Below are 23,424 nucleotides of genomic sequence, written 5' to 3' on the forward strand. Positions count from 1 at the left end.
AAGGCATGGGAGATGATTTAGGTTTTTTATATTATTTATTTTTAATTTATTTATGAGCTTTTCACAATCGAAACCGTCACCATCCCATACAGCAATAAGTTGCGACGTACCGATATTGATCTGTTGGGTTGGAACATTAATGTTAGTGTGAGTCGAGTACTACCACATAGGCTTTACTTTTTCTGAAATAAAACGGTAGCGGTTTTATTAGAACGTTAGAAAAAAATATAAATTTTAAAAAAAAAAAAAAAAAAGGTAACCTGAACTGAATTGGAAGGGTCATCAGAATAATATAATATTTTTTTTATTTAAAAAAAAGGATAGATTGATGTTTTTTGGATCATTCAAAAAAAAAAAATACAAAGGTGTCAATTGGGTACATTGCTCTAGTGACCAAGAAAATGATTTGAAATGAATTTGCTCAAATAGACAACCATTGTAAACCTCTAATACCACATGTACGAAAACTACAACCGTCGCCCATACTAATATGTTACAAAATGATAGATGCAAGAAATGTGTATCGACAACTACGACATGTCATCACTGAAAGTCGAGGACATAACATTATCGAGGAGGAGCGAAGCAAGACCACATAAATCCTCATTAGTAGAGGAAACCAAATAACTCATTGCTCAAGGCGAAAGCCATACCAGTCATTGTTGTAGCGTGACCACAAGACAATGAAACTAGGGACCCACCAATCAGTACATCAAGCCACAACTACATGCAACCTCATTGCCCAACCAAATCTAAAGCTCAACACGGCAAAAATGCCATATCAAGTTAGAGCGGTTGCATAAAAGAGAATGTTATTCCGTCATGATCGGAGTGCAGTGATTCCTTTTTTATGCCTCCAGACTCAAACTTTCCTTTTCCTTTAGTACAATGCCAAAATAATAATAATAATAATAATAATAATAATAATAATAATACTTTTATTAAAACATAGGGTCAAAAATAGACGTATAAAAACATAACATCAAAATACGTATATAGTGAAGTAAAGTTAGAATAGTTGTACAAAAATCGAAACTGAACATAAAAAGATTTCTCCTACGCTCTCACATCGTAACGTACTCCGAAAATAAGCATGTATTATCTTTGGATTGAACCCAAACAATAAATAACTAATTAAATAAGTAAATACAAATGCTAGTGTAGAATGACCTACTTGTTTACTTGCTTAACGAACCAAACAAATAAGTTATGGATATTATGATCTACAGCCCGCAATACCGACAACTCGATGTTGTCTCGAAAAGCAAGTAAAAATTCCCGAGGATGCATTATTACCATCATGCCCCCCATTGGGAAATACGCACACATTGTCTGAACAAAGCCTCGATCGTGCTCACGCACTACCTCCTCAAGCAACATTGTCAATATCATAAAATTTTCTATATCATAATCTTAATCATTCAAATACCTATTCGTAATACTCTTCAGTAAATCATATACTGCGCATAAAATATTTATACCATACCTCTAATGATGCCATGCTCATAACTAGGAATGTAACCGCAGTTACATATAACTCCAACAAAGGTAAGTGTTTATCAATCGTGTACTATGCATAAATCTCTATACGTCTGCTCCAATGGTACCATAGCTAAACCAAAATTGTAAACATAGTTACAAGAAACTAAAATAAAGATAATGGTATGTTGCAACCATACTACTTGTGGAATGAACAAAATGCAATACATCCACTAAGATTTGAGTAGCTCGTTCCGACTAATCGTTAATCTAAGGGTGGAAATGTAATACTGAACAAAATCTAGTACTCATAACCTCCAAAAGGACTTCCAAAGGTTTGGAAGTGAAACGCGTAGCACGGTGAAATATAAATACGTCAAGATCATAATTTGGTCGGGTTTCTGTTTGCCTGAACTTGTATAGAAGTCTAGAAGCAGCTCTCTCGTAATGCCAACATCCTCCAAAAGCAAACAGAGAAGAAAATGTGGCTGTCCAGAAAATTGAGACTGTATATCCTCAAATATCCTCTCAACTCTAACCAAAGGCAGGGCGCGCCTAGAATGAAGATTCTCTTCAAACACATCAAATGGAGCCTCAGTTTTAATTCCTTTCATATCTCCACATTTAATCAGATATCAGACGAAGGCTTTTAGATCACGGCGTACGAAGAAGTTAACAACAACCCAATTTTCTATTTTAGTTGACTTCACAAGTGTCTTGTTGTTGAAATTCTAGAGCCCATTTCGAGGAAGAAGGGCATTGCCATTACTGACTTTAAACCTTGGGGCTAGAAGAACACAACCTTCTATTTGAATAAAGCTACCACCAATTGAAACACCACATGAGCGTAGCATTGGTTCAGCATCATAATTATGAATTTTCATATTCTCTACATGTACAAAAATAGCTCGTACAAAACTTATAGCAATATTTCCCCATCTCTATTGGATACAAGAAGCAATTATAATCACTCGAACAATTCCCTGATGATTCAAAAATAACATCAAATCGATCCTCGTGATCTCCAACTGAAATAGGATAGGACAAGCTGAAGATATTCAAGGGTAGATATGTCTTTTGCTGCGTTAAACAATAACTATGTTTGTACAACCAAGATGATCGTCGATGGTGCACCCATAAATGTTGATTTAGTATCTTCATTGTCGCTGTAAAAAATTTAGCTCTTTTCAAGAGAAAATGTGTTTGAGATGTTCTAAGGTTGATAAAGATTTCGGACACATCTCTCCATAAAGAAGTGTCATATGATTTTTGAATGAGGAGATTAACTGTTGACTTCAGATCATGTATATGATGGTTAATTTCAAATGGTTCTAACCGTTCAAGTATATAAACGATACTCTGTCATGCTGCCTCTGCACAGTTTAAATATCCAAAGAACACATCATCATGAATTTCCAAATGATCAATGTTATTGAAGGGTGTAAAGCAAAGGTAAGGTGAGACAACACTTCTGTTGTCAGAAACTTTATTCATAATCAACATCCCAAACCAAACTAATTTTCCTCAGTCGACAAGTGAGGAAAAACACTATAGCCGAAAAATTGATAACAATTGGTCAATAAGGTCAACAAGACCAAAGACTATCTCGAATTTCACAACACCGTGTGAGAATTCCAACTTTCTTCCGCTACAACCTTTTGGGAAAAAGGAAAAGAATCTCATCCACTGAGATCACGTCTCCCAAGAAGAGTAACAATTTAATCAAAGTTTATAGTCGAAGAATTTGGCATAAAGCTGACTAACAGTACTTAGATAATTTGGTTTCACTGCTGAAGTAAATGAGAAAGTTCGTCAATAAGACCACTATGAATGCGTCAGGCTATGGAAGAAAACTTGAGTTACAAAGGTTGGTCGACTAGACCATTAATTCGAAGTAAGGGATAATAGTTTTTAATCATCATCCGATTAAGGTGCTACAATATAGGTATGATCCTAAGGTTCGAAGTTCCTTAGATAAGGGGCTTGGTTGAATAAATTCCTAATCCGTAAGCTGATGTAGTACAAGGAAACTGACAAGACACAAGGCACAAGGAAACTGATGTAGTACGAGAAAGTGGATCGATGATAATATCTCAGGTAAGACTTTGGTATATGACGCCTGAATGTACGTTCTTAAAATGTATCATAATACTTCCTTTCACTATGTCACGTGCTAATAGGTCTTCACCGTTTTCTCAATACTTAATTCACTTTAACAGCGAGAAATTAACTCGTACTTCGATTTTTCGGTCTGCCTGTGGAAGTGATTGAAAAGATGGCTAGTCGAAGAGGTTGTGTTTATCTAGATAGGTGATAGGATAAAAACAACTATGAGCTTACCATCCTAATACAAAGCTTGCTCCTAACTTTTCGAGATTTAGTTTCTTTAGCTCCAACAATCACTGTAAATCAGTCTATTAGTCACGTGCTACTTAACGGATTTATGACATTTTGATATTATTCGTTACCCTGAAACTGTGAACCGACATTCTAATATAAAGGTATTACTCCTAGAAACCAGCACCTGTGTCCGGTATCAGAAATTATACCGTTTGAATACTAGTTGACAGTTCCTGGATATCGGACAATATTGTCAATTAGTAGCACCACCATTGATTACAAACTAGAGCCCGCTCGAGTGGGTGGTTTTTGGACGACTAATAAAGAACTGGTCCTGTAAGGGGGTTCCTTAATTCTAAGGGAAATACTCACTACTTCGAAGATTTTATACTAATCATAGGTATAACAACTCGTATTTCGGGGCCTATACTCATCGAAATGACGAGTACATCACCAAAAGAAATTTGGAAACTAGTATTGGTTAGAATGTCCCAAAGCCGAAAAGAGAATTTACTAATAATCTACTTTAGAACGGCTTAAACGGAAGTTGATCTTTCTCCTGAAGATCTGAAATGATAACTAGTGCGTGTGGAAAAATTAGTACTATCAATGACTGAAAGTGATTGTCCTTCTGATGTTCTTATGTCAACTGCTACCCTTTTAGCACCACATTGTCACTAGAGACATTTCTAGAAATTTTTGACGAAAGTACAACTTCGTAGAAATTCCGATAGAAGGTATACTAACGGATACTGCCAAAGGATCAAAACTATTCTTAGCTTCCATTCTCGAAAGGGTTGGTAGAAATAATTAAATGGTAGTGGAATTGGTAGGTAATTCCCACGTAATGCACAACTGTCGACATAATAGCCCTACTTCAGGGCCATCAACTTATCTCAAACCTACATCTTTCCTTGGCAGGGGAATTCTTCACTTATAATTCAGAGGCGTTCGCCAAAATGATCTTCTAAAAGGTCAAAAAGTCGACTAAGTCACTAAAGACTTAGAAAATGCTTAGAAAAACCTAATACATTTTCATGCTCAACGAGGTGGCAAGATTCGAAAATTAGGCTTAAGAACCTAAAATGCTTACATCACGCGTGTGATGGATACAACACTGCCCAACTTATGCTCTGATACTAAACTGACATACCCCAACCAAGAATGTCCGCTAGGACTCCGAATCGAGCTGTGCTGGCCGACACCTGGAAGGTGATGAAGCCATAAAGTGTAGTGATGTGGAAAATGTGAATAAATTTAAACCTAAAAGTGCCTAAACATAGGAGTGCATTGTGAACGGGAATGAACCCATTTCACATGTGATTACAGAGCATAAGTAAAGTACATTAAGGTAAGATAAGGATTATACCATCATAGGTAGTCACCTATACATGAATATGCCAAGAATCCCCGTCAATACTAAAGTTCAACTACTGAAACCTGGAGGGGCGAAAAACAGAAGGTTGAGTGGGCAAAAACAAAGCTTTAGAAAGCACATTTCTCTTTTTTGAAAGTAATAACCCCTCATTGTAAAATTCGTATAGTTTCTAGAAAATAATACTACGTATACACATACGAATACCAATGCACAAGGTCAGTAAAAACTAAAATATACCATGTCATAACGTTTCCGCACTAGAAGATGTAAGCCAGGTGAAATCAATATAAAGTAATATGCAAGTTGGAGTCACCTAATGCGACATGTACGACTAGGCCCATAGCTCATCAGTCTATGCTAGCACACAAGTCGGAACCACCTATTGTGGTATGTATGACAGGGCTGGGTGTAAATATGTATGCTCAAGTGCTACGATCACGTGAAAGCTGTGCGAATAATCGCGAGTCACCTACGAGTCGAAACCACCTATTATGGTATGTACGACAAGGTTGGCACCAAACTTGGATCCAAGGTGAGCGTGCGGTGTGAGAAGTGAACATCAGGTGAAGGACTGTGCCCTAACCTCTGGCAGAAGCATTAACACCAGGGTGCAACAATGATGAGCTCTAAATGCATCTATGCATAACGATGTGTAATGCAAACAATACCATCACAATATACTCACCTGAAGCTTACCTGAACCTCCGCAGCATCAAACAATATAATTCATGATTTGTAATAATGAAATACTTAAAATGTTACTCATTTTCGACATGGCATTTAAAGCATAAATCATTTTAAACGATGCTCTGGAAACCACTATATATATATATATAAAGCAAATGCCTACTCACATATCATGTCACCGAGTCGAACTCGCCTCGTAGCCTCGAGAGCCCTTGTGCTGCATTTCGCCAAAATCATAGCTCAATGGAGGTCGTAAACGGTTGGAAAAGGGTCTGAAAGTGGTCCAACGACCATGGTTGGTGTCCTTCCAAAAAAAAATCTGGAAAAATGATCTCCGATATTCCTGCATTCCCAGCATGGTTGGAGAGATGATTAAACAATGATGAAAGCCACTGTGTAATTCCATTTGGGTGTCCTGAGTAATTGGGTACAAGGGATGTGGTCTTCCACAAGGTTGGTTCAGGTGGCCTGAGTGAGAGCCAACATAGATGATGATCATGTTGGGTGGTCCTCGACATGGTTTGTACAAAGTGGGTGGGGAGCTTGAAAGTTGGAAATTGAGGGGTGAGAGTGTTAGAAGAGAGGAAAAGTGTAAAAAAAATAAAAAAAATAAGGAGAGAGAGACCAAAATCTTTGGAAGGTGAGAATACGGGATGGGGTGCAGGCCCCATGTGTCTCACAAATCACTACAAAATATCTTTCCATTTTGAAATACCAAATCGCCCTTCACGTTCGTAAGTTCATAAAATTTCTATCGTAACTCTAAATTCAATTCTGCTTACGTCTACGCGTTCGTACCGTCGAGTACTACCCAATTATACAAAAAGAATAAGACATACATTTCTCTAGATGATGATCAACGAAAGTCAAAATCCTTGCCTCTAGGGCATTTTTGTCAATTCCCTCGATTAAAATAAATAAAAACATAATTTTAGGGACATGTTGTCACATTACCCGCGTGTCACTCTCGTGTAAACTTGTTAAGGACCCGTTATTAAGGGGTTATTATCGTGTGATCCGATAATGACTCGATTAGTTATTGTGTTGATCCGAAACCCATTATTTTTGTATCGTTTACGTATCGTGTAAAAAATTGCCAGGTCTATTAATAGCCACTATATTGACCGATTTGTGAACATAATAAGTATGGGAAACAGCAAATGAAGGCAACCAAATCTTAATATCACCAACCATGAAGTATTTCTTTTTTTCAATGACTTTCATATTAATTTGATTCTGTTTCTCTTTTTATTTTATTAATTTGTGGAATTGAAATTTGTGTTGGGACAACTGCATGTGTGTGTAATTCAAAATGTCCATTTGGGGGACATCCCATTTAGTTCCACCCCCCGCCCCCCGGCGGCTGGATGTCCAATTACTCATAATTTCTCAAGTATAAAATTCATATGTGAATGTGGAGTAAATTAAAGAAATGCTTTTATACATAATTTCTTGCATAATTTGTATACCTTTTTTCATGGCAAGCATAGGATGGAAACAATTGCAATCGACAATCTTTTGGCTTTTCACATTGACACAATGGTCCTAGATTTGTTGGATTTTTTCGCCCCACAAGATGACTAAAAGCAAAATAATTTGGTCAAGGGAAGCTCAAATCACTTTCATGCATGATCACTAATTAGTTGGCAAACTAATTAGTTATGTATAAAAGTTTACCCAAAAAATAATAAGGCGCAACTGGTGAATTGTTGGGTGATTAGGTCATTTTATTTCACTTAATTAATGCATTTCGAGTTAAACCCTTCCCTCTTCTCTTAGTGTAAATTAAAGTAGTGATATAGAATTCGTTTGAAAGTACTTTTAAAATGACTAAAAACGCTTTTAGTAAAGATAGTATTGAAACCAATCCTTAGTAAAAATGTAAGTGAATTTTGGAAAAGCACTTTAAGTGTTTTTAGAACCCAAAAACATTTTCGTAAAAGCGTTTTAAATCATTTTAAACACACTTTCAAACGAGCTGTAGATAGTATTAAAAATTTGAAATATAGAAGAGCAGAATTAACATTAATCTTTATTATATATATGAATATATAAATATAAGTTCGGATGAAATACAATATTGGAGTTTTGTGAAGTTAATGAAGACCACGTCCACATGCTAATGTAAGGCTATGTTTCGTATTTGAATGAAACAGAATATTGGGGTTATTAATTTAATGAAGACCACGTCCACATGCTAATGTAAAGTTAGGTTTTGTATGATCTGCGCGTTTTGTTGGGTCCAATATTTTCAACAACAGCTAGGCATATATGCATGGCTGGAAGGGAATGGGTTTTTAGCTATCAATTATAATTCATTAAATTTCTGAATTTTAAAATTTAAGGCACACAGGTAGACAATGTACGTACGTGGAGTACTGAAGATATTAAAAAAAAAAAAATCTATATGTATACATTTGATGATTAGGAGGGCAATTCTTCCACCAAATTATTCTATCAAGCTCCAATAACATATAGGAGAATGGGGATGACAGTTTTTACCGAGCAAATTAGGGTTCCAGCTTTCCAGTGATATCTTACCTAAATTTGGGAAGAAATAAAAGGCGCATTTTAGGTGTGAAGATCAGGCAACATCATCTATTTCATTGAGATTTTTTTTTTTTCTTGTTTGTTTGGAGTAGAGGTTAATACATGATTATTGATTAGCTGAAAATTGAGCTATCACAAAAATGGAAATTGGACACAACATCATGTCCTATATTTCTTGAAAGCATGACATATTGAGAAAACGTCAGTAATTTTTACTCCATTTACCATAACTTTGATCTTTTTTTTTTTTTTAACATGATTGATTTTTTTTTTTAATGAAATAAAGAAGGGTTAAGTGAGATTAGTTATTCGTCAATAGTCATGTGCAAGACATCAACTCTCTCCCAACAAGAAAATGACCATTAATGCACCTAAAAAATTCTCGCTCGTCCCCTATACCGACTTTTTTTTTAATAAAATTGAAAAATAAGATATTTTCAAAACATCATATCTTAAAGAAAAACAAAGCCTTGTGCACACAATCTTTCGTTGGTCTTGTATCATTGAACCAGTTTCTATTTCATCTTCTTGCATGTATATTCGTACTTTTGATCTACGACGGAGACATTGCGTGCGTGTCACCTTTTTTAGTCAAGAGGTCTGCAGATTTGATTTGTGGCGTCTGTCTAACTTTGCATATTTGTGTCAAGGTCTTTCACTTCACTTGACTCCATCAATTGACTGTTTTCGGATAATTAGAGAGTTTATGAAATTTGGTAAAGCACAGGTTGCCTGCATTGAGCATATCAGCAAAAGCCAGATGAGACCAGATGAAAAGGTTTAATGAGCAATGGAGTATGAGGTTTTGGCACGGACATATGCCTGTCACTCTCTTTTTCCTTATAAATATTAGTCAAAATGAAGTATCGAGGATATATTGCTCAAATACTACACAACTAACAAAGGTTGACGACATATACTTACAAATCTAATAATTTTAGTTTCGCAACTTCCATATACTTTTGTTTGTACCATACTTGACCAATCCCGAAACTACTAAGCACCAGTCAACAGTATACCGTCAAGGACCCACAAGACTTTTCCTCCAACCAGGAGACCAATCACAATGCGACACGTGTCAGTATCAGAGATCAATCACAGCGCAACACGTGTTGATATCAGAGGCCAATCACAACACGACACGTGTCAATGTCAGAACAAAGCTAGAAACTCTCTTCTATAAAAGGGGATCATTCTCCCACAATAATCCCTAATGTCATTTGTACTAAACTATTCACTAGAACTCACTAAAAGAGAGCTTGAACCTATGTAATTGTATAAACCCTTCACAACTAATGAGAACTCCTCTACTTCGTGGACGTAGCCAATCTGGGTGAACCACGTACATCTTGTGTTGTTTGCTTCCCTGTCTCTATTCATTTACATGCTTATCCACACTAATGATCAGAGCAATCTAGCGAAGGTGACACCTTCTATTGTATCAAAGTCCTTGCGATTTTGTGCATCAACATTTGGCGCCGTCTGTGGGAATCGTACTTATTCCTACTCTCTCCAGCTTTGTCAAGCTGGTTTCCACCATTCGTACACTTTCTTTCGACCAAGCACCCCTCTCCAACATGGGGAGTGAAGGGAGCCACAACATGCAGAACGACACCCCCCTCGCACTTAGTGCGAAGCAACGAAACAAGGAATGAAAGAAGTTTGCTCTTCAGGCTAAAGTCGATGAGCTACAGGCTAAAGTCGATGAGCTAGATGCTCGGAACAACAAGATAGCGATAAAGAATGAGATCCTCCAAGAGCAGTATGAGAAGCTCTTCGGAATGCTCCATGAAGTTAGGCATACTCAAACACACGAACTCATCGCCCTCGGGGAAGTCAACCACCACCTAGGTGCCCCCCAACACGGAGGATCACCTGCTTTCAACATGGATATCCCTAATGAAGAGCGAGTTACTCATCAAGGTGTTGATCAACATGAGACCTCTCTCGACCCAGCTGCTTCGACCTGAAGCAGGAGAAGTGGAGGAAGGCACCTTCTTACAGAAGGAGTAGAAGGATTAAAAGTCGTTTATCGCAACTATCGGGACTTTCTGAGGCAACGTCGAGATAACCCTATCCACATAAGCTCGAAGGTCAATGACCCAAGGGTTTTTGAAAGATTCGGTCCTCTCCCATGCCCCAAGCCAACTGCCAATCTAGGGAATGAGCGACATGTCTTAGAGGAATATGAAAGTACGGGGGACTCGAGGGCATTTCTACAGGTTCGCCTTGGAAGTCAGTACGGTGAGTCCAAAAAAAAATCTCATGCCCTTGATCAAGCTTTCCTACTTCCAAGAGGAGATGGAAACTTACGGAAGAAGGATCCAGCAGTACCTGACTCCACTCAGGACCCCCTTGTTCTACAACTGCTTGAGAAAGTAAACAAGTAGAAGGCTGAACGTCAGGCCGAAATACCTGACTGGAACCAATCTAGGCCTGGCCTTCTTACAAGGAGGATCCTCGACACCTCACTCCAAGCAAAGCCAAAGCAGAAGCTTGGCTTACAACTGTACACTGGAAGGGAGGACCTGATTGAACACCTTAACCTCTTTGAGTCCACCATGGCATACCGGATGCACACTGATGAAGAACGATGTCCTCTCTTCCCCTCTACCCTCTCTGGCGGAGCTCTAAATTGGTATTGCCGCCTTCCACCTGAGACAGTAGACTCATTTGAGGAACTGAGGAAACTGTTTGTCTCTCAACACATCTTCCAAACAGATCGCTTGCATTCCGCAGATGACTTGTACACTATTTGCCAGAAGCCGGACGAGTCACTACGAAAGTATGTCGACCGCTTTAGCCATGAGTATTCTCGTTGCGTTGAGGCAGATGACAAGACCGCCCTTAAAGCCTTCACGGCAGGCCTACGCGACTGTTTCTTCAAGTACATGATCAATGCTAACACTTGGAAGACTTACTCTGAGGTGATGGCACAGGCTTACAACCATGCCTCCGCCGAGGCAAGGACATATCAAGGGAAACTCCCTACAGCCATCCCTTATCAGCAAATGGGGAGTAGAAGCCAGATCCAACCGAATAAGGAGACCTCAACCTTCCAAACGGCAGTGACGCTTTACCCTGCCTACCTAATACTTCGCCAAGTCAATAGGCGTATCACTCTCAGGGTAAGAGGAAAGACTTCCATCCTCACCAGTTTCATTTTAATAAAAATAGTAAGGGCACTATCGCGATAACCAAGGGTATCACCACGATAATGTCCGCTCCTAGGCAGCCAATGCAGTGGGCCAAGCACGTGTCAAGAATGGTCCTACCCCGAGGTATAAGACATACACACCTTTGAACGCCACATGCACGGCCATTTACCCCAGTATAGCTCACTTGATACCAAAGCCAAGGCCGAGGGAGCCAGATTACAAGTTCACAAAGAACACAGGTATGTTTTGTGGTTACCACGAGTATAATGGCCATAACGGCAAGAAATGTATCACCATCCGTGATCATATTGAAGCTTTGGCACGTGAAGGAAAAATTGATCAATTCCTTTTTCACCCTTCAACGGATAACCGTAAGCAACGCCAAGTGAACGTGATATATTCCATAAGTGTTGGCACACCCATATCTGAATCTTCCAACGAGGCCATGAAAAACAATGAACGAACATTGAAGCCTGGCCACCAAGTGTTTCACATGGAAGACATCAGGGGAGGATCAAAAGCTTAATTGGGATCCAATATGTTTCTACCCTGAGGAAGAAAGAGGTATCATCTATCCTCACAACGACCCACTGATTGTGGAGCCTCACATAGCCAACTTTGATGTACGACGAATCCTGGTAGACACGGGGGCGTCGGTCAATATCATGTTTGCTGAAGCTTTCAAAACACTTAATGTAGCTGAACACTTGCTCGATCACTCGATTTCTCCTCTGATAAGCTTCTCCGATGATGTCGTGCAACCTTTAGGGAGCGTACATTTACCCTTCACTATCGGTACAAGCCCGTACACAGCCACCATCACCACTAACTTCTTGGTGGTTGACTGCTCAACGGCATACAATGTCATCTTTGGGTGCACAGGCATCAATGATCTCAAGGCCATGGTATCCACACATATGTTGTTGATGAAATTTCCAACCCCCTATGGCAATGGTTTCATCAGAGGAGATCAACTTAGTGCACGATCATGTTATAACACTTCAGTTAAGCAACAAAACTTGCATGTACCCAAAGAAACACTTTCTATACATGACCAAGTTATAAAGAACAGCTTGAACAAAGCCAACTTGGATCTTCACGGTGGTAACAGTCAACCCGACGATCCTTGAGATGACTCTTTCACCCAGCAAGCACAACCTGTTAAAGAGTTGGAGAAGGTCTCTATCTTAAAAGATTATCTGGACCGCATAGTGAAGATTAACACCACTTTGTCACCACCCATTCGGTTGGCATTGATCTCTTTTTTGCAAGAGAACACTGAAGCCTTCGCCTGGTCATATGAAGACATTTCAGGCATCTCTCCCGATATCATCTATCATTGCTTGAGTATTGATCCCAAGACCAAGTCGGTGAGACAGAAGCGAAGATTTTATGATGCTGAACGATACGAGGCAATGAGGGCAAAAGTTGAAAAACTCAAAAGCATAGGCTTCATCCGTGAAGTCAATTATCCAACGTGGGTAGCAAATGTGGTCCTTGTTAAGAAAAATCCGACCAAGGAAAGTTTTTTGCTTCAAAAGACCTTGTGGAGAATGTGTGTCGACTATACCAACTTAAACAAAGGATGCCCGAAGGATAGCTTTCCCCTTCCTCTCATTGATAGACTTATAGACTTTACAGCAGGGTGTGAACTCTTGAGCTTCATGGATGCTTACTCAGGGTACAACCAAATCCTCATGAATCCTTCAGACCAAGAACACACGGCCTTCACAACTGATAGAGGACTATATTGCTATAAAGTCATGCCATTCGGCCTAAAGAATGCAGGGGCGACTTATCAAAGATTAGTCAATTCAATGTTCGCTGAACAGATTGGGAAAAGTATGGAAGTTTATGTTGATGATATGTTAGTCAAAAGCAAACATGTTGACCAACACATCGCCAAATTGTCTGAAACCTTTTCCATCCTGAAGAAGTATCGAATGAGGTTGAACCCCCAATAAATGCGCTTTCGGTGTGGGCTCTGAAAAATTCTTGGGCTTCATGATTAGCCAACGAGGCATTAAAGCTAACCCCGAGAAGATCAAAGCAATCATGGACATGAAAGAACCAGTAACCTCAAAATACATCCAGAGCCTTACTGGCAAGGTGGTAGCCTTGACCAGGTTCATCTTTAAAGCCACAGACAAATGCAATCCTTTTTTCAAAGCACTTAAAAGAAGTAAGAAGTACATTACGTGGATTGATGAATGTGCTGAAGCATTTAAGAACCTCAAGGAGTACATGAGTAAAGACCCTCTGTTTTCCAAACCTGAAGTTGGTGACACCCTAATTGTCTATCTGTCTGTCTCGGCTTCAACAGTTAGTTCCGTCCTCATTCGTAAGGATAGTAGTATCGAATGACCTGTCTACTACGCTAGCAAGGCTCTACAAGATACGGAGACACGATACTCCAACATTGAGAAATTAGCTCTAGCATTAGTCATGTCTGCTCGGAAACTTCGTCCCTACTTCCAAGCACACTCCTTCATCGAGCTTACTAATCACCCACTTCGACAAATACTTTAGAGTCCTGAGGGTGAATGATCAAATGGGCGATAGCACTGGGAGAGTTTGACATCTCCTACCACCCAAAACCAGCTGAAAAGGGTCAAGCAGTTGCAGATTTCATCTCCGAATTCACTTATCCTATTGACATTTGTCCTACACCTGAGGCAATGACTTCATCACCCCTGGAAGCCCGGAAGGCAGAACTAACACTCCCAGTATGGACTCTATATGTTGATGGCTCATCCAACCAACAGGGTTGTGGAGCAGGACTAATCCTGACTACCCCCGACAAAGTGGCAATGAAGTATGCTCTTCGCTTCAAATTCAAGGTGCCAAACAATGAGGCCGAGTATGAGGCCCTTTTAGCAGGTTTACGTTTGGCCAAAACACCTTGGAGTTAAACAAATTAATATCTTCAGCGACTCCCAATTGATGGTTAACCAGGTCACGAACTACTTTGACGCTAAGGATAACTCCATGGCAGCTTATCTTGCGCAAACGCAGCTTTTGCTCAAACACTTCCACTACCAGATTACCCAAGTCCCTCGAGCGGCAAACAGTCATGCAGACGCTTTGGCTCGCCTCGCCTCAGCAGTGGAAGACAAGATTGGGAGGAAAATTCATGTCAAATTGTTGGTAGCACCAAACACCATGGTCGTAGAAGTGTGCAACTTGCAACATGGGGATAGCTAGATCACCCCGATTTATAAATTCCTTGCTCATGGCACCCTTCCAAATGATAAAGTCCAAGCTAAGCAAATTCAATACAAGTCTACCCACTACCTGATCATTAATGACCAACTCTACAAGCGAGGTTTTAACTTACCATATTTACGGTGCCTCACACCTGCGGAAGTGGAAATTGTCCTTCGAGAAATACATGAAGGAGTCTGCAGAGATCATGCTGGATCTCGATCCTTAACACATAAGGCTTTTCGCCAACGATATTACTGGTCAACACTCCACCAAGATGCCATCAGAATATCCTGCTCATGTGATAAGTGTCAACGCTACGCAATTATTCATCACTCCCTTCCCGAGCCTCTTACTCCTATGATCAAGCCTTGGCCCTTTGCCCAATGGGGACTTGATTTGATCGGCCCAATGCCTGCAAGAAAAGGCAAGGTCCGCTATGCAATCGCTGCAGTTGACTACTTCACAAAGTGGGCCGAAGTAGAACCCTTGCCAACTATTACTGAGGCAAAAATAGAAGACTTTGTATGGAAGAATATCCTTTGCAGATTTGGCATTCCTAATGCAATAGTCACAGACAATGGGCGATAGTTCGACAACAACAAGTTCAAGATGTTCTGTTGTAAGTTCAACATCAACTTATGTTTTGCCTCCCCAGCTCATCCCCAGTCTAACAGACAAGTTGAGGCCATCAACAAAATAATCAAGCGCACTTCGAAAACCAGCTTGGACAAGGCTAAAGGTTGTTGGCCAGAATTTGTACCCCAAGTTCTTTGGTCATACCGCACTTCATATCGGACTTCAATAGGAGAAACTCCATTCTCACTTGCCTTTGGTACAGAGACCGTTGTCCTAGTTGAGCTTGAGCAAGCAACGTTCCGAGTCCAGAACTACATGCAAAGTGAAAATGACAAACAACTCACCCTCAACTTGGATCTAGTCGAGGAACACAGAACCTACAAGCAACGCATCTCCAACTACTATGACTCAAGAGTCAAACCTCGCTTTTTCAAAGTGGGGACTGGGTATTGAAGAAAAGACTACTCTGCGACAGAGTCCCGAGTGAAGGCAAGCTCAGCCCAAATTGGGATGGACCGTTTGAAGTTATTGGCATCAGTCACCCTAGTTCTTACAAGCTCATGAGCTCTGATGGCAAGACCATTGGCCATCCATGGAACGCTGATCACTTGAAGTACTATTACAAGTAGACTCACACTGTACAAGTGTTGAGCTACGGCCATTCGGCATTCTATGTAATGAAGGCCATTTGGTATCAATTCAATAAAGAGGTGATTTAGACAACTTGGTCCTAACTCCCTTACATCCCTATCACTGAAATGCTCAGGTTTGAAGCTTCAACACGAATGCTTACAACATGAAATAAAGTCTAAGTATATGTCAACATGACTTATATCCAAACAAGGGATCTATTCAAATATAGCCAAACATTTATCAATGATAGTACAAATACTTGGCAATTAACATCAAAACGCATAGTACAAGGTTGCAAACATACACAAACAAAAAACTCTCAGCCTTATAACATGGCACATGCCAGAGAAACAACAAACTAGTACATTCAGAATACATGGCACATGCCATACAAACAACAAACTATTACATTCAAAGTACATGTAGAAAAAGAGGGCACTATGAGTCATCCTCGTCTGAGGCCGAACCCCTGACAATATCACTTTGCGTTTCAACTGCATCACCATCACCGCTATCCTCGGTATCTCCAGAACCATCCTCACTTTCCTGAGATTGCTCACTGACACTAGCCTCATTATCAGAGTCATCCTCACTACTAAGATCAACTGTGAGGACGAACGCTTCACCTCTTTGTCGATACTCATCCATCTCATCACGGTACATTCGGATAATGCTTCTATTATCGTAACGCTCAAGAACGGCCATCCATTTCCTTTTGTCAAAATTAGCCGCCCGGATGCAGTGAGGTTTAAAAGCATCGTGAAAAGCCTGGGAACCTAAGAACTCCTACACGGCAGCGTCCCTCTCAGTTGGGATACTCTTCTTTAGCTCAGAAACTTCAACCAAGGCACTATCCAACTCCCCTTTAACCTTGGAAACTTAAAGGATAGTGGTCTCCAACTAATTCCCAGTCCCCTCCAGTTGTTTCTTGAGCCTCACGTTCTCACCATTTCGCTTCTTCAAACTCTCAAAGTGTTGATCTTTGAGGCGGATGGCCTCAGCCAAAGCTTTACTCGTTTTTCTGGCATCATTCACAAGCTGGTTATTCTCTTTAAACTTTGCCTTGTACTGCTCGACCTCTCGTAATCTGTCGTCATACTCAGTCATGACCTACATGACAGGATGATCGTCACTACCAAAAAAAAGAAGGAAGAAAATAAAGAAATGACAGAATAACACTTACATAAGAAGATAGCCTCATCATCTGTTCACGATCTGATTCATTCTCATCTAACGGCTCGCCAAGCTCGTCAACAGTGGATCTATGTCTTGCCAGGTAATTATTAACATACCTATAACTACTTGGCTGCATGGCAACCTTCAAATCCTTCCAATGGATGCTGCCAACCTCTTCCTTATACTTCCTTTTACGGTTGGAGCTAGGGTCACCTTCTTGGTCAGTGAACTCCATGGTTAGAGGAAAGATGGGATCGATGGTAGGAAGAGGAGGCAACAGTCGTCTCTTCTCCTCTGCAACTATGGCAGCAGCACACCCGATCGCCTCAGCTTCAGCTTTCTTTGAGGCAATAATCTTAAGGACCTCCTCTTGTGACTTAAGTTTAGGGGTTGGCCTTACCTGGTGTTTACGAGCTCCCTTGTGAAACAAAATGTCATCTACGGGAACTAACATGGGTGTTTTCCCTTTCTTGGTGCTAGTCCCCTCTTTCTTGCTCACTTTCTCAATTGAACAAGAAAAATCAAAGTAAAGAATACAACTTTGTAAAAAAGAAAAGAGGGTGAAATGAAGGATACAACTTACTTGCTCGTTTCTGGCACTCCGACACTAGGGGCTGGAAACCGTACTTTCGAAACAAAGGTCGTAGCTTGCCCAAATGTCTATCCTCCTTAGGCACTCTTAACACCTTCTCTACATCAGCCAGCTCCTGTCCGGAGAATTTGATGTTGCCTTGCGTCACTGCATGAAGAAAAATGTCAAACGCAAGAAGAAATCACAACAAATAGCAAACAATGCGAACAATGGATACATTATAACCTACAGTTTGGAAGTGAGTAAGAACACGTCGCTCAGGCGTGGCACCTCTAACATGCTCCCAATCATTATAAAGAAAGCACCAATGATTTTTTCAAGTGCAGTACGCCTTTTTCTTACCAAAGACAATACGCTCTCTCTCACTCCGACATGCACACTCGGCATACCTAGGACATGCTTTCATCGAGCGTATCTTATAGCAGTAGCGTCACTGATGGAAGGAAGGCTCACCTAACCCACATTCCATCCAAATAATATAAAACCCAATCAAGGTATCCTAAAAACCAGGATTGAGTTGCCCAGGCGCATATCCAATGAAAGATATCATCCATTGCTACCAAGGGTGCAAAGGCAACTTCATCCCTAAGGTCAATAATATTTGGGTATAGAACATAACATGACCTTTGGGCAGTTCAGAGGGCAATTCTTCATGATATACCAAACGCATTCCTACACTGCGGGGGATACTACATGACTGCCTTAGGGCCTCAAGCTGCCTTTTGCTATCTAACAAGTTTTTCTCTAAAAGGTCCGCTATGAACTCAGAGTGAAATATAGGTATGGCATCAAAAACAACCACCTCACCCTATGACATGAAGGAGGAAGAACCAATATTGGCTAAGGTTTGACAATTGCGAAAATCATCCAATGTTTCTTTGGTACAGGACTCCAACAAAGGCCTTGAAGACTCCAAGATTGCAAGCTCAAACCTAGAGCTAGAGCTAGGGGAGCCCTCATCACTAAAACTTCCAGACTCTAACATCTACAACAAACAGAAACAAACTCTATCACTACATGAAAGATCGAAACATAAGGAAGTTCTTAGGGCATGAAGAGAAGCTCAACCAGTTCATCATGTTCTTAACCAAATATATGAACACTCAAACAATTCAACAAGAATGAAAGCATGCGATCTAGTGGAAAAGACTACCAACTTGAAGATGGTGCAAAGCAATGCCGGAATCCCTCTCAACTAGATAACACTCTGTCTTCCAAAATTACTACAAAATGAGCAAATGAAGGCAAGGTAAAAAGTGGAGACTTATCCTTCTTATATAAGTTCAACAGGACCAAAGAAATTCAAAATTCAAATTCAAACCATGAGAAAGCCCCACATGGAAAGTCTTCAAACTTCCACAAGCTATGGAGTTTCAAAAAAAAAAAAAAAAAAAAAGGAGGGGGAATACAACAACTTCATCAATGGAAGACAACAACAATTCTCAAAAGCTTTACACACTCTTGATCAAGATAGTGTGAAGCAAAATCAATTTATGGTGCCAACAAAAGCTTCAACAAGTGAAAGGCAACAACAAATGTCAAAAGTCTCACACACTCTTGATCAAGACAGTGTGAAACAAAACCAACTTATGGTGCCAACAAAAGCTTCAACAAGTGAAGGGCAACAACAAATGTCAAAAGCCTCACACACTCTTGATCAAGATAGTGTGAAGCAAAACCAATTTATGGTGACTACACCTACAAAGCTTCAACATCAAACAAAGCTTCATCAATGGAGAGCAACTACAATTCTCAAAAGCTTCACACACTCTTGATCAAGATAGTGTGAAGCAAAATCAATTTATGGTGCCCAACAGCAAAGCTTAAATACAAAAGCTTCAACACAAAAGCTTCACCTACAAAGCTTCAACACGAGCTTCACCTACAAAGCTTCAATACAAAAGTTCAACACAAAAGTTTCACCTACAAAGCTTCAACACAAAGGCTTCACCTACAAAGCTTCAACACAAAAGTGTCATCTATACAAAAGTTTCACCTACAAAGCTTCAACACAAAAGTTTCACCTACAAAGCTTCAACATAAAAGCTTCACCTACAAAGCTTCAACACAAGAGCTTCACCTACAAAGCTTCAATACAAAAGCTTCAACACAAAAACTTATCATACAAATCTTCAACACAAAAGCTTCAACACCAAAGCTTCACCTACAAAGCTTCTCCCATTTAAAAAAAAAAAAAAAAAAAAAAAAAAAAAAAAAAAATCGAAAATTCAAGAAATAGAAAAAAAAAATTCAAAAAATCAAAAATTCAAAAAAATAAAAATATAAAAAAAAATATTTTCGAAAATTCAAAAAATAGAAAAAAAAATAAAAAAATAAAAAATAAAAAAAAGAAAGAAATGAGCCTAAGCTTCTCCTTCTTTAGGCCTAACAACTTTCATACCAAATATATGTGAAGGAGGAGTTTTGGGCAACCACTTAGAAAGGAAAATGGTGAAGTTTTGTTTGGAAAATTGCCTACTAGCAAGACACCTCCCTCGTCAACTCCCTCGACCGGAGACTTGGGGGACTACTACCATATACCACTACACCTTAGTACTCGGAAATTTCGCGACTACTCAGTGCCTTGAATTTTTCAAGTCCCCAGCCGAGAAGTTTTCCTCACTCAAGAAATTAAGGGAGCACTACTTCAACCTACAAGGTCCACCCATGAAGTTTCAACATGCAAACTTCAACAAAATAAAAAATTCAAAGAATTTAGTGAAGCATACCTTAGTGTATTTAACACAACATGTTGAATGAAGTAAAGCTTATTTATTGATATTTTCGATAAATTACAAATGCGTGCATACACATGAATCAAAACAAACAAACAGGAGGGCGCCTTCACAAATGTTGCTCAGGAGAAGTCTCAACACTCAGCAAAGCCCCAGAAATAGGAGGCACCAGAGGGTGATTATTTGGAGCCTCAGTACTGGGCAGAACCCCAGAAAGAGGAGGCACCAGAGGTTGATCATTTGGAGCTTCAATATGTGGTACAGCCCCAGATGACGAAGGCAGTAAATGCCTTTCGAACAAACTCACAAACCTCTGATGATCAGCCCTCTGATCTCCTGTTTAAGACTTATCACTTCAGCCGTCAACGATTCAACTTGGTGGGTTCGAGCAAATAGGTGTTGGGCCATATTAGACATAGAACCCACACACTGAACACTGAAAGCCAGAGAATCCTTAACAGCCAACTCATTGGACCGTTTGGAAAGTAGTCTGTTGTCTTTGGGAGTGAGAAGATTCTTGGCCACCACCGCAGCGGTCATATCATTCTTCATCACAGAATCCCTAATAGTAAAGGGACCAGTAGGAGATAAGAAGGATGGGCACCATATATTATCCTGAGGAGATATGGCCATCTCTTCCACAGCATTCAAGTCCAAACGACGGTCGGAAGGGCCAGACATTCTCAGAAAAGATGAAGAAAAAATGAGGTACAGTAAGTCTCAAAAGTACAAAAATAAGAAAAAAAAACTCCTTTAAGCAGGAGCTCTCTGAACGTACTTCTTGAACGCAATTGGTGCCCCTATAAAAGAAAAGGCAACAAGGCCGTTTGTTCAAAAATATAAGAGGCACCACTCTCCGAATTTCGAGAAGCAGATTTCCCTGAGTAAGATTTATTAGCAATCCTCACACGCGACATCAGTTCCTCAGATACCAAGGATAACTTTTCCAAAGAACTCTGACAAAGTTAAGACGCGTAAATTTTGAAAGTCCAGCTACACTACTATTACCCACAAGGGTAAAGGAACATCACCATTGCTTGATAATTATAAAATCCTTATGTGTGTCAACCTCTGCGCTCCATGGCAAAGCAAACTTGCCAAAATGCCCAACCTTTTTTCACATCCGAGAAAGCACTCCCAACAAGATTGCTTGCCCAGAAATCGAAGAGGCACCGCTCTCCGAATCTTGAGAACCATATCCCTAACAAGATTGCCTGCTCAGAAATCGAAGAGGCACCGCTCCCCGAACTTCGAGAGTCGAATTTCATTGGATAAAATTTTTCCACAATCCTCACACGCAACATCAGCTTTCTGGATACCACAGACCACTTTTTCAAAGTGCTCTGACAAAGTTAAAACACGTGAACCTTGCAGCGACCACTACATTGCTCTGACCGAGAAGGGTAAAGGAACAGCATTACTACTCGATGTTGGGACAATTCCTATATATGGTGACCTCTATCTTCCACAGCCAGGCAGACCTACCAAATAAAAAAATGCTCAACCCTTCCTCACATCCGAAATGGCACTCCCAATCTAGCCTCTCAAAGTACTCCGTTTTCTTCTCCCTCGATAATACCCATACCAGCCAGCCACATCAGAGCAAGAATATCTCATATCATCAGGGTTGAAAGCAAGAGTATCCCATATCATGCTTTTTCCCTGTCTTTTCATTTGCCCTTACTCTTACCTGCAAGACAAGGAGAAAGAATGCAATCAGTCGGAACCTGAAATCAAACTTCCGATCGAGAACTGATTGCCCGGAACCTTTTCCTGGTTGCTTGCCTAGCATTGCTCTCGAGTACTCATCCTCAACTGTTGTCAAGGTTACGAATTCCTTCGGCAAATACCCCAGAACAGTTGGTACGATATTGGTTTTTTACACTGAAGCTGCCAAGCATGGATGAGTCATTGAGAAGTAATGCTCTGAAGGACCATTTAAATGCAAAGGTTGCGCACCATTTCTGCTATATAAAATATTGAAACAAAAAGTTCAACAGCGAGCTAGAACAGATCACTACAGCACGACGCCCTTCTTGTGGAACCGCACAATCCAGACGGAAGAGTCTAAGTTAAATCCAAGCTCAGCATCATTACTCTAATTGAAGAGATCGAGAAGCCTTAACAGCCTTTTGCTAGCACCGTGGTCGAAGAACAAAGTTTCGCCATACCACATCTACTACTTTGTCAAACAGCAAAAGTATCCCATATCATCAGGATCAAACATACTCCCCAGATTTGAAGGACTTGTTTTGACCCTCAAATTCTGGAGTCGGCTCGCTCCTTTGGAGGAAACCAGAAAACCCTCCAGCCCAGTTCAAGAATACACATATGGAAAGTCAAGTACAACAAAACACGTGCCGATTCGTCCGTCTTCTCCAAAAACAAGAGTACCTCATATCATTTATTCTCCCTGTTTCTTCTCTTTATCCTTGTTGCTGAATGAGAGACAGGGAGAATGAGTACAATCAGCCGGAACCCAAGATCAACCTACTGATCTGAGACTGATTGCTTGGAACCCTGATTGCTTACCTTGTCTGTCACTTCCTTTGGCAAATCTCCTAGCTTAGAGACTTAGGGGACTCCTACCATATAGTTTGTATCGCACAAACCCGAAACTACAAGTAAGCTTCAAATGAAAATGATACATTACCTTGTGCGTCAATGCCAACTAAAGATACCACTCCTGGATGAAGGAAAAGTACTTCCAAGAGAAGATGCCACATCTACTTACAGGACAGAGAAGGCAAGTAAAGTCGACACCATACTTCGGTACTTAGAAGTTTTGTGATTACTCAATGGCTTGGATCTTGCAAGTCCCCAACCGAGGAGCTTCCCTCACTCGGGAACTTAGGGGAGCACTATTTGTACCATATTTGACCAATCCCGAAACTACTAAGTACCGATCAACAG

At 40.2% G+C, this 23,424-nt stretch overlaps 1 pseudogene; it reads right to left on the minus strand.

Moving 5' to 3' along the window:
• Positions 1 to 16,446: 16,446 nt before the first annotated feature.
• LOC148697505 (uncharacterized) lies at positions 16,447 to 21,192 on the minus strand (annotated as a pseudogene).
• Between the last annotated feature and the right edge of the window lie 2,232 nt (positions 21,193 to 23,424).

This window comes from Pyrus communis, chromosome 4 (genome assembly GCF_041283825.1).
Source record: "Pyrus communis isolate YQ-2024b chromosome 4, ASM4128382v1, whole genome shotgun sequence".
Classification (NCBI taxonomy): Eukaryota; Viridiplantae; Streptophyta; class Magnoliopsida; order Rosales; family Rosaceae; genus Pyrus; species Pyrus communis.